This window comes from Paroedura picta, chromosome 11 (assembly GCF_049243985.1).
Source record: "Paroedura picta isolate Pp20150507F chromosome 11, Ppicta_v3.0, whole genome shotgun sequence".
In the NCBI taxonomy this organism is placed as follows: domain Eukaryota; kingdom Metazoa; phylum Chordata; class Lepidosauria; order Squamata; family Gekkonidae; genus Paroedura; species Paroedura picta.
The window spans coordinates 25,555,001-25,568,829 of NC_135379.1; the positions used below are offsets into that span (position 1 = coordinate 25,555,001).

General features: G+C 47.3%; 1 long non-coding RNA gene across 3 annotated transcripts in view; it reads right to left on the minus strand.

Moving 5' to 3' along the window:
- Window positions 1–13,829, minus strand: part of LOC143820360 (uncharacterized) — a 116,039-nt gene that overhangs the window by 42,687 nt on the left and 59,523 nt on the right. For 2 of the 3 annotated variants that reach the window (XR_013225317.1, XR_013225318.1), the window contains exons 3-4: window positions 1,995–2,075; window positions 1,556–1,665 (exon numbers count right to left, since the gene is read on the minus strand). This is a non-coding gene — a long non-coding RNA (uncharacterized LOC143820360). The remainder of the gene's footprint in view (window positions 1–1,555; window positions 1,666–1,994; window positions 2,076–13,829) is intronic. The other variant, XR_013225319.1, reaches the window with a different exon arrangement.

The following is a 13,829-nucleotide window of genomic DNA, read 5'->3' on the forward strand; positions in this document are numbered from 1 at the left end:
CAGTGCTGGTTGTCCTGACAGATGACCTCCATTGCCAAGGCGAGTCAGCGTTGCTCGTACTATTATACCTCACAGCAGCATATGACATAGTTGACCATGACCTTCTAACTCACCGCCTCACCAACACCAGGATACCAGGGACAGCCCTCCAATGGCTGATCTTCTTCCTCCAGGATTGCGGACAGAGGGTAGCAATCAAGCCATTACCTGCTCACATGCAGGGTCACACAGGGAGTGGTCCTCTCTCCAATCTTGTTTAACATCTTTATGCACCATTTGGGATGCCGTGAATATGCAAATGACCCCTGATTTTCCACCAGATGGATGGCTATACTGATTCACCCCCAGAATCTTCAGCCAGATGTCTGGAAGCAGTGACAGAGTGGCTCAAGCAGAGTCCTCTGAAGCTCAGTCCTTCAAAGACTGATGTCCTGTGGCTGAGTAGAAAAGGTCCAAGCAAGGAATCCCAATCTCAGATGGGATACAACTGTCAGTAGTTCATTCCGCCAAAAATCTGGGTGTGATCCTTGATGCCTCCTTCTCCATGGAGGCACAGATTGCAAGAGTAGCACAGCTGGCATTCTACCAACTGCACCAGACCAAACTACTAGCACCTTACTTGGCTACAGAACACCTAGCTACAATAATTCATGTGATGGTCACCTCTAGACTCAAATTCTGCAACTTACTGTATGCAGGCCTACCCTTAATCTTGATCCAGAAACTACAACTGGTTCAGAATGCACTGGTCAGGGTCATCACAGAAATATCATGGAGGTCCCACATTCGGCCAACCCTCCAACAACTGTACTTGCTACTAGTTGAATCCCAGATCAGGCTTAAGGCCTTGGTATTTTCTTTTAAGGCCATATATGGTCTGGGGGGTACCTGAGGGACTGCCTCACTGTCTATTCCCCCCAAAGAGCTCTATGTTCTGCCACTTCCAACTGGCTGGTGATACCTGGTCCCAAAGAAGCATGCCTGACCTCAAAATAAGGCCAGAGTTTTCTCTGTCCTGGCCCTGACTTGGTAGAATGAGCCCCCAGAAGAGACCAGGGCCCTGCCAGAGCTAGCTTCTGCAGGGCCTGCAAAATGAAATTATTCTGCCAGTCTGAGGTCTGCCAGGCATATTCAGCCAGGCTGAGGTCAATTGAACCAGCACCCATCTACTGGGCTCCCAGAATCCCCCCTCTTCCTGAACTGGATCCTGAAATGACCAACTCTTCTTCTTCCTGTGTTATATGTAAACTGCCCTGAGCCGCAAGGGGAGAGGAATGAATGAATGAATGAATCTCACCTCTTGAGATTAAATATATTATGAAAAACTGATTTTTGTGGCAAATACTATACTTTGAGACACAATATAGTCCCTGATTGAGAGGCCCTTTCTTAAACTCAGGTTATGTAGCTTTCAGCTTTCATGTGCATGCAACATTATTAGAATCTGATGAACTGTGCATGCATACAAAACATGATACCCAGAATTTAACTTTGTTGGTCTTAAAGGTACCAATAGAGTCACATTTTGTTCTATTGCTTGACCATAGCTACTCACCTCAATCATGTTTATGTAGTTTCATCTTTATCTCATCTTGGTCACCTATGAAAGAATCTTCTGCTACTGGAAAAAGAATGCCTTCAGTTTCCTCCTGAACTCCTGAAGAACTTCACAGCAAGAAAAAAAAAGTCTGCTTCATGCACAAACAGAAGACAGAAATTCATAAACCCTATTTTCTTCACCTCTGTTGACACTTGTGTAACATTACAATGATCCTCAAGGCCTCAAAATTCATGAGCATCAATGTCAAATGTTTTCATATTTCATGAGCTTTAGAAGTATGCAGATGGACCATTCTGATCGATATGTATATTTAAGCAGTATAATTCTGGCCATATATCCTCCCAGCAATTTCAGCACTGCATGGAACAATTCTGGCAGTAAAGGTATTTTATTTTCTGTGGAACGAATATAAAGTAGATACTCAGTTACTTACTTTTGGTCCATGAGGAAACCAAAAGAGGTCAGTGTCAGGATAATGTAGCCAGTTCTCAGGAGCAGTTACCTGTGATAATGTCTGTTAAACCAACAAGCAGACAAATTACTCCTTTAGGATAAGTCTCTAAAGGGATATTGGGTTCTAAACATGCCAGTGAAGCAGTCTGAACTTTCACTCTCAATTATATTACTTCATTACTGTCTGCTTTTAGAGTAGTTCAATACTTTGAACTTTACAACTAAAACTCCACTGCAGATTCTCCATTCTCTTGTAATGTCATAATGTTTCAAGGCTGAGGGTTACAAAAATTGGATTTTCCCTCCAATCCTTATTCACACAATGTTAGTTTTGAAAATAATTCTTTCACTGTTATTATTGTTGCCCCTCCTGAAATTATTTGAACGCTTGATGACCTTAACCATAGAAATAGAACTGTTTTCTAAATAAATATCAAATCACATCCCTGCCCTTTCCCCCTTCCTCCTTAATATCATGACATTCTTTATTTTCCAGTCTTAGCTTGTTCGAGTATAGCAGCAACTGAAAATATTATTCAGTTAAGAGGGGGGAAAGGAAATAAGGAAAACAAACAAAAAGCCAAGTAGTATGATACGTTATCGAAATTTTAAAATGCTCTCACGTGTATCTCTTTGCTTCTCAGTGATTTAGTATACGAACCTAGGATTAGTGGAACACTTGAGAATACACATGGAAATCCAGGGGAACATATGTCAGTCACATGTTTTGGTTTAATTCTATTGCTGTGATTCAGTATTTGAATTTCTCAATATAGATTTATCAAATGGAGCATGCTCACAGTACTATTCATTTTAGTTCCCTCATGGCACAAGCATATTCTGTTGCCATGCTAGCAGCAGCCGTAGCTCAATTAAGAACCATTTCAGCTATTAAAATGTTATTAGAGATAGGTCAAGACTGGGATAGGAGAAGGGCGATCGGGACTTACCCCGGGCGCATTTGCCGCTGCGGGGAAGCCCTCGCCAGGAAGAGGCTGCCTGGAACTTCAAGTCCCATGATCCTGTGGGGGCTCTGTTGCTGGGGAAGACCTGGGAGGGAGGGAGTTCAGGCCTCTCCTCCCAGGCTCCTCAGCGTTGCCCATTTAGGGAGAGGGAAAAGAGGTGCGAGTCTCTTTCCCTCTTCCCTGCAGCCGAGGTTGGAGCTGCCGTGAGGGAGCTCTGCCTTGGCCTTCAGGAGCGGCCTAGGGCTTGGTTTTATAAAAAGGAAAGAAAGGGAGATAAAATCGGAGCGGTTTCGCTTGATTGCGATCAATTAAAAAAAAAAAAGTTCCTTTTGCCTCAGCAGGGAAGATGGGCAGAGGATGGCCCCGCGGAGACGCGCTGCGGCCTGGGGTGGGGCTGTGGGGCCCGTAGGGGCATCGGGACCATGGCGGGCAGCTGATTCAGCCCAGTGAGTGGGGCAGGGCCGTGGAGCTCAGGGGCCTGGTCACGCTGCGAATCAAGCGCATGGCAGGCCTGCTCCACGTGCCGCTGTGGGGGCTGTTTTACAGACAAGCTCAGGGCTGGGGAGCCAGCCAGTTCAGCCTCCTTATGGGACAAGGGGGGCTAGGAGACGAGAGCGTGAGAGGCTGCAGGCTGCGGCAGTTGGCTCCCCTCCTATGGGGTCTGTTATGGAGGGTAGTGGTCAGCAGAGGGCTACTAGCCCGTCCAGTGCGGGGATTGGGCAATGGGGGAGAGTAATACCACAATACCCCCCTCTGGCAGAGCCACATCAGGCACAGGGGCAGGGGGGGATGGCACCCCCTGCATCTGTGGGACCTGGACAGGCAATTTTAGCTGGGTTGGCACTTGGCAGGGAGATTCCAAGCAGGGTGGCCAGCCCAGGTAGAGGATGGGGTCCAGGCTGGGGGGCACCCCCAACTTCATACTGGCCTCTTGGGGCAGATCTTAACTCTTGGCAAGGGGGGAATGGTCAGGCATTTTGGCCCCACTCTGGCCAACTTCATGGTCAGCAAATGGTTTGGCCTTTAAGAAGGCAGTTCTCTGGCCAGCAGGGGGCATGGCCCCAAGTGGGACTGTCCGTTGGTCCGCAGGTGGCAGGGCCCCAATCTAGGCAACACGTCACTTGGGCCTCTAATGGGGCACAGGCCTCCTGGGCAGATGCAAGAGCTGGGACTGGGGGGAGTTCATTTCCTCCTCAGAAAGGTTACATGCAAACTCCGGGTGGGCACCTCAGCTTGGCAGCTGGTACTAGAGGTGCTGGGGTTATGCCAGATGGTCATATGCCAGTCTCTTCTACAGTTTCTAGCAATGTAAAAAGGGGGGCCTCATTACAGGCAGAGTCATCAGAAATGGGGTCAACCTCTAGTGGGGCTGAAGAACTCAGGGATGCCGCCTGCCCTGGCGGCAGGTTTTAGCCGGGCATCTTTGGGGGGCAGCTGGGTTTAATTCTTGATATGGCTCAGGGGAACTCGGTGCAGCCTGGCCTTAGCTGCACCAAAGGGCATCCGCCAATGGCACAGCTTGATTTAACACCAGCAGTGATTGAGGTCCAGGCAGCACAACCTGGTCCGGCTGCTGCTGTTGGATCCATTCCTTCGGCTTGAGGCGAGCTGGTCACCCCTACAGATAAGGGCAAGAAGCGCCGGAAGCACAGTCGGAGCTAGCGCTCCCAGGCACGGCATTTGGCATGACATTGAGTCCTCTTCATCTGAGGATGACACTGTGATGGCGAGTCAGGGGGATGTAGCATATTGGATAAAGAGGGCCTTGGTCCCAGGCCTTCCCTCGTGGCTGGCTTGCTACAGGGAGGCAACAAGGTTGTATTACAGTGAAGGTTTGGGGGTGGGAAAACCTACTCAGCCTCCAATGGGTTTCCCAGCAGGGGATGACCCTCCTGGTACTCATTTATCCACGAGGCAGAGGACAAAGGCTTTGACTGGATATTATGTGGATGTCTTTGATTTTGTACGCCCTGAGGATGAAGCCCCCAAGACGGGCTCCAAGAGGGGGAGGGTACGAAAAAGCCACAACGTGGTGGAGCGGAATTTCACCAACTGGATTAGAGGTTTTGGGGAATATATGTGTTTGGTGGCAGGTGCATTCCCAAAAAGGGGGTGGCACTTGATCAGACACTTTACCAACGTGATGGAGGCCACAGTGTTATCAGGGGACACCGCAGCAATTGCGTATGATAAAAAAGCTAGGGAGAAGGCTTCCAACAATGACCAGGCCAGATGGGACTTAAAAGAGCGTGACTCTTGGATGGTCAAAGTGGGCCCCTATGTTCAGAGAACTGAATACGAGAGGCGAGAGGCAGGCTACGACTAGCCCAAATTTAAAATCGGCAATAAAAATGCCTGAAGTAGTGGCCGAAAAGATTAAAAAAAAAAAAAAAGAATGTTTAGAGAGTCGGATGGCTAGCCCTTGCTGTCGTCCTCCCCTTCAGAACCTTAGAGTTTCTCAATTGGGTGTAGTGCCTAAAAAAGTACCAGGACAGTATAGACCATTCATCATCTGTCCTACCCAAAGGGATCTTCTGTGAATGACAGGATTGCTCTGGAGCTTTGCTCGGTTAAATATGCATCCTTAGACCATGCAATAGTTTGGTACGGGACTGTGGCCCGGGTGCTTTGATGACAAAATGTGATGTGCAATCAGCCTTTCGGCTGTTGCTTGTGCGTCCAGAAGAATTTTGTTTTTTGGGCTGTCATTTCCAGGATCTCTGGTATGTGGACAAGGCTATGCCTATGGGATGTTCCATTTCCTGTTTTGCTTTTGAGTCCTTCAGTACCTTTCTAAAATGGGAGGCCAAAAACCAGAGCGGGGAGTCCGCATATCACGCACTACCTGGATGAATTTTTGTTTATTGGTTCATCAGCCTACGCAGACAAACTAGCGGTTTTCTAGTCCTTAGTGGAGGAAGTTGGGGTTCCGCTAGCAGCGGAAAAAACTGAAGGTTTTTCAACAAGGTTGAGCTACTTAGACATATTGTTAGATTCTGACTTCGGCTTATCAAAGTTACCTGAAGATAAGGTCATAACACTAGGGAACCGGTTGGAGGGCTTATTGGCAATACGAAAATGTACACTGAGGGAGATGCAGAGTCTCCTGGGACACTTAAAATTTTGCCTGCAAAGCAGTTTCACCAGGGTGTGCCTTTTGTGCAAGGTTAGCAAGGGCAACTGCGGGGGTAACCTCACCACACCATCACATTAGATTGTCAAGGTCTTTGAAGGAGGACCTTCAAGTGTGGAGGGAGTTCATAGAAGGATACTCCGGGGTGACTATGTGGCAGACGCCACTGTCCCCAGAATCATCCCTTCAGGTTCATTTGGATGCATCAGGCAGCCTGGGTTTTGGGGTATTTTACCGAAACAGATGGTGAGCTGAAAAATGGCCACATTCGTGGGCGGTGTCTGGGATCCTTAGGGATCTCACTTTTCCAGAGCTTTTTCCAGTAGTGGTAGCGGTGGAGATATGGCAAGAATTGTTCCTCAATAGCAGGGTATTGTTTTGCGGCGACAACCAAGCTGTAGTGCGTATCATTAACAGCCAGTCCAGCAAGTCCTTAAGGGTAATGCGCTTAGTGCGCAGGTTGGTGAGGGCCTGCTTGGGGAGCAACATTACGTTTTGGGCTAGACATGTGCCAGGCGCCTCTAATGTTATTGCGGACGCTCTGTCTTCCTTTCAGGAGCAGAGATTTCGCCAGTTGGCACCGGTGGTGTGTCAGTTTCTGGACCGGTTCCTGGAGGAATTGTGGATGCTTGGCTTGGACCCATCATAGAGGCTGTGAACAATTCATTGGCACCGGCAACTCGTCGATCTTATTCAGCTGCTATTCGGGGTTATGCTGACTTCATCGGGACAGTGCCTGGCCCTCCACTGAGGAGTCTGTTTTTAAGATATTTTATACAGCTAAGGTCGCAGGGGTTATCACCTCGGACAATGGGAGTCCACATGGCATGCTTATCTTTTTTGTGTAAAGCAATGGGGAATGCAGACCCAACTTCATCATTCCTAGTCCGCAAGGCCCTAGCGGGTTGGAAGAGGCTTAGTCCGGCTGTAGCGGACGCAAGGCAGCCGATTTCTCTGGCCATACTTCAAGGCCTATTGCAACAGCTGCCCACTGTATGTTCTAGTTGTTACGAAGCAGTTTTATTGGGAGCGGCTTTTACGCTTGCTTTTTTTGGGGGGGGCTTTCCGATGTGGGGAATTGTTGGCTGACACCCGTTCAAGTCCGGGGGACAGGGCATTAGCAAAGGAGGATGTGCAGGTATCAGAAGAGGGTCTGCACATACTCCTTCACCGATTGAAGTCAGACCAATTGGGCCGAGGTTCACTTGTGGTTTTACGTGCTGCCCCACTGGGCGGTCCTTGCCCGGTCCGAGCTACGAGAGCCTTTTTGGAGGTTCGGCCAGACATATCTGGTCCATTGCTGATACATTTGAACGGAATGTGTCTGTCTGGGTACCAATTTGGTTCGGTTTTGAAGTGTGCATTGAGAAGCTCGGGCTTACCAGCCGAGCAATTTAGTACCCACTCCTTCCGTATTGGGGCAGCCGCGGAAGCGGCAAATTCAGGGTTGCCTTCCGATGACATTAAGGCAGCCCGGGCTTGGTGTTATAACTATATCGTGTGCCATTCAATTGCAGATCGATGCTCGGAAGTGCCGAAAGTACTGGTCATCGGGCACATTATTGTCCACTGGGCGGCCCGCTATTCTTTACGGTCCGGATGGACCTGCAACTTGGGTCTGGAAGATCACTACCGAATTGCCTGGGCTGGTCGGCGTGGTATGTGTTGGGCTTCGCTAGATGATTTAACAGCTGTGAGGCGAACTGGTGCCGGATATTTTAGTCATTCAACTGGGAGAAAACGACATCACCAGCATGAAGGCTCTCGGTTTGGCAGAGTCCATGAAGTTGGACCTTGGCAGAGTCCATGAAGTTGGACCTTGAGAAGATTACATCAGGATTTCCAGGCATTAGAATATGGTGGTCGGCACTTCTCGAGCGTCGAAATTGGAGAGGGGCAGTTTCCCCCAAGAAAGTTGACATTTTGTGCAAGAAAATAATGAAGCAATTGCAAAGTGGTTGGCAAAGGCAGGCGGTCGTTATATTCCGCACCCTGATATCTGCCACAGTTTTTGGGCTCTATACAGAGCAGATGGAGTCCATCTGTCAGAATGGGGGATGGACTGCTGGTTACATGATTTGCGTTATGCATGGTTTGAGGCTGCAGGTGGTGGAAGCGTTGGCGGGAGCTGGGGGATGGGGGCTCCCATTCCCCGCTCTGTGGCGGAATTTGGGCATGGGGGAGGAACCATATGGGAGCAGACCCAGCCTGCGTGCGGGCCTGCTATAGAAAGGGGGCCTCCATAAGAGGCTGTGTGTACGCGGTGCCGGGCGGCCATCCCTCATGGAGGAGGAGCCTTGCCGGCAAAATCCGCATTTCCGGGTGACTAGGGAACTCGGAAGAGGTTCACGCCTCAACGAGTTCTCAAAATGGGGGTCACCTCCCTGGACACCCAACAGGCCATTGGGGGCTCGGGGAGCCCGGCAGGATGCCGGAGGGCCCCGGGCATGCCTGTTGGAGTAATGCTTGGCTTCCTTGTGGCCGGTGGGCCACGAGATGGCTGGTTCCTTCACCCCATGCTCTCCAACGCTTGGTTATGGTTATAATAAAGTTGTGGCCTATTTAAACGCCAACAGTTGTCTGGGTGTCTTTATGGCGACAGGTATTCACCTGCAAGGCAAGGGCGATCGGGACTTACCCCGGGCGCATTTGCCGCTGCGGGGAAGCCCTCGCCAGGAAGAGGCTGCCTGGAACTTCAAGTCCCATGATCCTGTGGGGGCTCTGTTGCTGGGGAAGACCTGGGAGGGAGGGAGTTCAGGCCTCTCCTCCCAGGCTCCTCAGCGTTGCCCATTTAGGGAGAGGGAAAAGAGGTGCGAGTCTCTTTCCCTCTTCCCTGCAGCCGAGGTTGCCCACCCTCCCTCCCTGTTACTATGATTGTTAAAAATATGATGGTATTGGAAAGTTTGTAATTGCAAAATTTTTGAAAATAAGAACTTGAATAAGAATGTATTAATGATTTGTTTTGCTTAATTGTCACAACTTGAGGAATTTGGGCATGGGGGAGGAACCATATGGGAGCAGACCCAGCCTGCGTGCGGGCCTGCTATAGAAAGGGGGCCTCCATAAGAGGCTGTGTGTACGCGGTGCCGGGCGGCCATCCCTCATGGAGGAGGAGCCTTGCCGGCAAAATCCGCATTTCCGGGTGACTAGGGAACTCGGAAGAGGTTCACGCCTCAACGAGTTCTCAAAATGGGGGTCACCTCCCTGGACACCCAACAGGCCATTGGGGGCTCGGGGAGCCCGGCAGGATGCCGGAGGGCCCCGGGCATGCCTGTTGGAGTAATGCTTGGCTTCCTTGTGGCCGGTGGGCCACGAGATGGCTGGTTCCTTCACCCCATGCTCTCCAACGCTTGGTTATGGTTATAATAAAGTTGTGGCCTATTTAAACGCCAACAGTTGTCTGGGTGTCTTTATGGCGACAGGTATTCACCTGCAAGGCAATAAGTCTTAAGAAATCTCTTTTTGAAGTCCAATAATCTATAGCTGAGGTACACCGGCTCCATTACTCTGCTACTTCTTTCTACATTTACATTAACTCAAGAAGGCCACAGCACTATATTGATGTCACTGAAAAATTCTAACTCTTTTTAAGCCACTAGCCATTCAATTTGCCTCCTCTTTTCCAAGCTGTGCCTGCATATCAAGCTTCTTCCCTCCACCTCCATTTTCTGTTTCTTTCTTCGTAAAAGCCTTTCTCCTTTCTCTGCAACCTCGTTCTTCATCAAGACAGATCTCTGAATCCCCCAGTTAGCCTTTTTTTTCTGTTTTCTCATTTCAAAAGTTTCTCTGTATCCCCTCCCATTTCCCAGCTCTCACCTTTCTCTTTTCCACATGTTCTCATTTCCAATATTATTCCTGATTTCTGTGCACTCCAAAGCAGTGGTCCCCAACCTTTTTATCACCAGTGCTTGACAATTTTACTGAGGCCCAGGGGAGTAGACTTTTGCTGAGGGACATCGCTGCCACCACCTGAGCCCCTGCTCCACTTGCTTTCCCGCTGGTGCCCCTGACTTCCCGCCGCCCACTGGGGGGCTCTTGCCAGCAGCAGCTGCGCAGTGCCATGCCGAGGGGGAGCCCCAGCCATGGCGGCCGCTGGAGAGCACCAAAGGTGAGCAGCAGCCAGCGAGAAGGATAAGGAGGAGCTGCAGCCCGGTACCAACTGATCCACGGACCGACACCGGTCCCCGGACCGGGGGTTGGGGATCACTGCTCCAAATGACTTTCCATTCCTTTCACCCTTTGCCCACTCCCATTTTTTATTTCAGTCCTTTTAATTTTTCTTCAGGAAGTGCTATCCTTAATTTCCACACCCAGTAGCTCTGTTTGTAGTACAGAACACCGATCAGATGTTTGAGCAGTTTCTTGGAGAAACTGGCACAAAGCTTTTCTGCATAGTTTTCTGCATAGTGCAGAAACTCCTATGTTTTTGTGACCTACACCTGAATTCGAGGGGACTGATTGGCTGTTTTGGCAAAGAATTATCGTATGGCTGTATTTGGATGTTGTGACACAGTTTACTAACTTAACAGAATTAACTTTTGCTTTATATTCCCACTGTCATGTAAGAAGAACATAGTCTGAGGAAGGGTGCTTGCACTTGAAAGCTCATGCCTTGAATAAATCTTTGTTGGTCTTAAAGGTGCTACTGGACTCTGATTCTATTGTGCTACTTCAGACCAACATGGCTACCCGTTTGTATCTTTCACTGTCTGAATTTACCTTTATAATGAGAACTGCTTATTTCCTCTTGTTATTATATGTCACATTTGGACTAGATCAATAAAGGCTGGCTAAGTTTCTCTCCCACCCCATATTCTACAGGAATATGAAGCCACAGTTACATCTGTGTATAACAGGTGAGCCAGAGATTTGCACAGGTGGATACATACATGAAAGTTTACACCTTGAATAAAACTTTGTTGCTTTTAAAGGTGCTACTAGACCTTCACTTTGTTCATAAATGCCCTGACACAGATCTGCTTTTGGTAATAGGGATCCCTTTTGCCCAGCAGGGCTTCTTATTGGCCATTAAAGATCTGAATGGCTGTGCAGATAAAAACAAAAACATTGTTTTGCCTGCAGCTGCATGTTGTGACTGAAGATAAGATATGTGTATGCAAGGCAATATCCTAAAACAACTTTTAATAGTGTCCTCAATAAGAGATTCTGCCCAAAATGTTGTTTTAAGAGTTACACATCCATTTACTCTGTCATTTTGTGATCAGGCCCCGCCTCTTGCAACAGCCATTTGGTGGTGGCACTTATCACTCTCAGGCTCAAATATATGACTTTATTCAAGTGATTCAAATGTGGGTTTTGCTGCCAGCAGATTCATTCATGGCCACAGGCGTAGGCAGCTTTCAAAGCCGCAAAAGAAGATGAGATAGATTAATGGAGGACTGCACTTTAAATGGCCATGGAGACCTGAGGAAGTTTGATTTGTTGGTGGGGGTATGGATTGTGTTAGCAAAGATCAATTTTTATAAAATCTCTTGCAGGAGCAGCTGACCCCCCCCCCCCAAAATCTTGTAAGAGTAGATGGAGCTGAAAATGTAGGAAAAGGCATCCAAGAATGCACCTGATTGATTTCCAGCCAAGTTTCACTATACGCATGTACCATACATGCTTTCATAACTTTTTGGGGTAGTGGTACTAATCAGTACCAAGTACCAGAACATTTGGGGAGGGGGATCTCCCATGTCCTGTGAGGGGGAATTGGTGGAAATCAGTACACTTTATATGTGAATACTGATATGGTTAAAAAAAAAAAGAACAACAACACTTCATACTTCTGTGGGCAAAATCACATTATAGGCTTCTGGAGGCAAAGGCTAAAAGTCTAACGCAGCCCTTTTCAACCTTTTGACTATGGAGGAATGCCTGAAATATTTTCCAGGCTTTGAAGAACACCACAAGTAGTGACATGCCCTTTCAGAGAAATTAACCAGCATTAGAGATAAAAATAAGGCTCAAATGAAAGAAAGAACATGTAGAACTGCTCAAACATATGGCATGTCAGAAACTTGCTTAGTTGGCCAACACATAGACTGTTTACACACTGGGAAGTTCACTGCCCCAGTGCCTGTGCAAGAACACAAATCGGGGGCAGATGAGGTACACTGGGCCAAATGCTCTCCTGTGACCGTTTATGCACTGGAGGTTTCATGCTGTGCTGCAGGCTGGAGTTTTAATAATGGCAGGTTGCTCCACCTCTTCCTGTACCCACATGGGGGAGCATTTGGCCTGGTGTACCTCATCAACCTCCTATTTGTGCTCCTGCACGGGAGCTGGAACAGTGAAGTGCCCAGTGCATAAACGGTCTGTGTGGGTGCAGGAAGAGGTGAGGCAACCTGCCATGACTAAAACTCCAGCCTGCAGCCCAGCATGAAACCTCCAGTGCATAAATGGTCATATTGAGTCAGTATTAGAAGCATCATAGGAATGGAAATGAATTCAGAAACCACCAAAACTGGTCAGTGTGAGTGCTAAAATATGGTTAAAAGGAGGGAGAACTGCAACAGCAAGTTTCTCTTTCCTAGGTCTCTCCTTGTCCATGGCATTTTCCAATAATATAATTCTGAGTTGGATCCAGATCCTATGGAAATCAATCAAGCCTTTACCATGAGGTCCAGTTTAAACCTATTTGTGAAATATCATCTAACAACTTGCCATCCTATCAGAAAATTTCCTTTTGTTGCTCCTTATCTACTCCAAGAAAAACATTCCATACTGAGCAGAGAAACTTAATGCATGAAAAGAAATTCAAATTTCTTATGAATATGAAACTAAAGTCTGAATAACTGTAATAACTTGAGAAATATATAATTGTGCACTACCGCAAATGCATTATAGCCAGTATGGAGTGGAACATACATCTTCAAATGAGCAAAACAGTTTTCACTATTTATGGAGCCATGCCACAGCTGTGACATAGCCAAGCAAAAAGTTCCAGTTGTGTCTATGGGCATTTCATAATTCAGTGTAGTGGAAAACTGATATTGAAGTTTTATGCCAAGTTGTATTATTCACATACAAGCTTTCTTATGATCATTCCTTCTGGATTTTTAGAAAACTCCTGGAACCCAGCCTTTTGTCTAGGTCTATCTTGGTATCTTTCCTAGGATCTGGATTCTGAAATGTGGATTTTATACTTCTTTAGTCTTTCCATTTTCTTGTAATACTAGCTTCCAGCACAGAATTAATACTTTTTTGTGCAGGTTTTGTGCAGACTTTGTATTTTGTGATCTGAATTCATAGTAGTGAAATTTGAAATGGCTCTCTGGTGGAATGCAAGTAGATTTTAGGAGGGGAGACCTATGTTAATGGAATGCAATCCTAAACAAAGTTACCTCTTCCATAGATACTGCTTTCAAATGCAGCAGAATTCCTCCTGATCAATTCAAATTAGGACCCCGCATGGACTTGTATACTATTAAGAGAGCTGAAGTGTTTACAGTGGTTTAGAGACTAATAAAAAAGCCTAGCAGCAGATGAAGAAAATAGTGCTAATGATCAATTATCACATATGTAACTGTCTTGCTATTAAGAGATGATCTTGCCCCTCGAAATAGCTTAGTATTAAAAACAAAGTTAATCATGGGCTTGCTAAGTTTACAGTTTTATACAGCCTGGTTAACGGTCACGGACCCAATTTGCACTATTCAGGGGATATTTTCCAACAACACAAATTCAGAATATGAAGGATAATTTTACTTAA